Source organism: Tachyglossus aculeatus (assembly GCF_015852505.1).
Source record: "Tachyglossus aculeatus isolate mTacAcu1 chromosome 12 unlocalized genomic scaffold, mTacAcu1.pri SUPER_6_unloc_2, whole genome shotgun sequence".
NCBI lineage: Eukaryota > Metazoa > Chordata > Mammalia > Monotremata > Tachyglossidae > Tachyglossus > Tachyglossus aculeatus.
The window spans coordinates 13,044,762-13,047,649 of record NW_024044829.1 but is presented as its reverse complement, the minus strand read 5'-3'; the positions used below and the strand labels follow the sequence as shown (position 1 = coordinate 13,047,649).

General features: G+C 47.9%; 2 non-coding genes across 2 annotated transcripts; both read right to left on the bottom strand.

The window, feature by feature from the left end:
- Positions 1–579: 579 nt before the first annotated feature.
- LOC119921513 lies at positions 580–686 on the bottom strand. The gene has a single exon (XR_005448547.1). It is a non-coding gene; the product is annotated as a U6 spliceosomal RNA (small nuclear RNA).
- Positions 687–1,150: 464 nt separating this feature from the next.
- LOC119921524 lies at positions 1,151–1,254 on the bottom strand. Its single transcript, XR_005448557.1, has one exon. It is a non-coding gene; the product is annotated as a U6 spliceosomal RNA (small nuclear RNA).
- Between the last annotated feature and the right edge of the window lie 1,634 nt (positions 1,255–2,888).

Sequence of the window (2,888 nt, the reverse complement as noted above, 5' to 3'; positions counted from 1 at the left end):
AACCCAATCCTCTTGGATGAGTAGAACTCAGGTCCTTAAAGGGACTGAGGTTGCCCAAGCCCCTTCTGCCAAGGTGCTGAGTTGTGCAGGTTTTAACTAGATCAGGGCTTGTCCATAAGAACAGAAGGAGATACTGAGATGAAAATCTCCCTCGGTCTCTCTCACCCTCTCTTATCCAACCCTCTCACTCTCTGCACTGGATTCTGGCAGATGATGAGTTGGAAGCATTTCAGAAATGCCCTGAGAAGGATGGAGTGAAAGGGCGCATAGGTCTATCCCCCGAGAGAGTCTTGGAGTAGTGAATTGCAAGGTTAAGTCTACAGCTTGGAAATACATAATACTGTGGTGTTTGCAGACGTGATCTCTTGCCCCAAAGGAGCGTATAGTCTACAAACCCGATTCAATGGCAGCAGTCTCTGAGGCTAAAAGCAGCTGCAAAGCCCCATGTCAATGCTGAAATGTCTGGGAAGGTGTTAGAACACAGGAAGAGGTTGCTGGGAGTGAGGCCATATTGGAGTCGGACTATGTCCGTTTCTGAGATATTATCCGATTGAATGAAAGCACTTATATGGACAAGGAAAATCTTTGGAACGCTTCACAGATTTGCATGTCATTTTTACTCAGGTACCATGCCAATGTTCTATACATCGTTTCAATTTTCGTATATGTGCTGTCTGAAAGGGAACAAATCAGAGAGCATTCTCTACTTACTCTGTGGTACTCTCTATGCACTCTATGCACTCAGCAGCTTCCCAAGAAATGCCACTGATTGATTGATTTACTAAGGAGCCCTGGTCACCCACCATAACCAACTCCTTTCCAGAAGTCAAGGACGCCCAGGATCTGGTGCAATTATGGCAGGGCAATTCTCTTAATTCAGGGTTCCAGGCTAATTGGGATGATGAAGACCAAGTCCAGTCAGGTTCTTCTGAAATCCATTGTCACCCACTTTCTCCTTTCTTCTCCCCCGCTGAACTAACAATAGCTAATTGCAGCCCCCAAAACGGAGGTCATGTGAGTGCTTAAATGTTTAGGGAGGAGTCAGAACTGTTGGGGCAGGCTGCTTAGAAGTGAGGTCAGACTGGATTCGGAATATGTCTCTTTCAGGGACTTTGCCCTACTGAATGAAAACACCTAGTGGGACGAGATGGAAAATATGGAAAATTTCATAAATTGGGGTAACATCCTTGAGCAGAGCCCATGATAATCTTGTCTGTCTTGTCTTGTGCTGTTGAGTCCTCTTCAACCCAAAGGCACTCCATGGACACATCTCTCCCTAAACTTCCCACTCACCAACTACAGTCGTTCTGGTAATGTATCTATGCAGTTTTCTTGGTAAAAATATAGAAATCGTTTACCATTGCCTTCTTTCGCAATCTTCTCTGTATCATTCCAATTTTATTATATGTGCTGCTGAAACAAGCACGTTTCATTTTCCAAAGCCATAAATGTAAAGGTCAGTTGATGAAAAGCTATTAATATTATAGTAATTTGTTTAAAATGAGTCCCCTATATTTTCTTGTATTTCCTAGGGGTAGGGAGGCTTCCATAAATATCTCCCTCTTCTAGAATCCCGAGGCACATAGAGTAAAGAGATTCAAAATTTCAGTTCTCCTTTCCCATCGCCACCCCTCTTCCCACTCCCCCGCCTAGGCCAACGCCAACTCATCCCAATCCAAACCCTCCCCACTCCTCACATCCTTCCCCCTCCCTACCCTCCCTTCATAGCTACTGCCAAGTGTGGCCTCTGGAACCCCCGCTCCGCTATAAGTAAGATCCCTTTCATCCTAGACTTATTCCTTTCCAGATCTCTACTCCTCCTCACCCTAACTGAAACATGGTTGTCTCCGGATGACACGGTCTCTTCTGCTGCTATCTCCAGTGGAGGCCTCTTCTTCCCCCACTCCCCCAGGCTCACTGGAAAAGGAGGAGGTGTTGGTTTCCTTCTTGCCCCCCAATGTCGCTTTTGCACTATCGCTCCTCCCCCTTCCCTTTCCTTCCCTTCCTTTGAAGCCCACATTATTCACCTCTACTACCCCTTCCAGATTCTTGTGGCCGTCATCTACCGCCCCCTCGGCCCCACCTCCAACTTCTTTAACGATTTTGACCCCTTCCTCATTTACCTTCTCTCCTTTTCCATGCCCACTCTGATCCTCGGAAACTTCAACATCCACAAGGATATCCCTGGTGATTCTTCTGCCGCCCGCCTTCTATCTCTCCTTGACGCTGCCAACCTCTTCTTCCACCCCACCTCGCCCACTAACAAACTTGGTCATACCCTCGACCTCATCATCTCCTACCGCTGCACTGTGTCCACCCTCACCAACTATGAAATCCCTCTCTCTGATCATGATCTCCTCACCTGCCCCCTCACTCACACTCCTTTCCCCTGTAAATCCATATTACTCCCTCACAGAGATCTTTGCTTTCTGGACCCCATCCATCTATCTGAGTGCCTCACACCCCACCTCGTCTCCCTCTCCTCTCTACCCAATCTTGATGATCAGATTACTGCTCTCAACTCTTCCCTTTCTACTCAGCTGGACTCACTCGCTCCCCTTTCCCTTCGCCGCTCTCGTAACACTAACCCACAGCCCTGGGTCACGGCCACTTTCCGCCTCCTTCGCTCTTATGCTCGAGCTGCTGAACGCTGCTGGCGAAAGGCTAAACAACATTCCAACCTCGTTCACTTCAAGTTTATCCTTTCCTGCCTTAGCTGAGCCCTCTCCTCTGCCAGACAAAACTATTTTTCCTCCCTTATTGACACCCATGCCCATCATCCCCGTCAGCTCTTCCATACATTCAACTCCCTTCTCAGGCCCCCGGTTCCTCCCCCTCCTCCTTCCCTCACCCCCAACGATCTGGCCTCCTACTTCATTAATAAAATT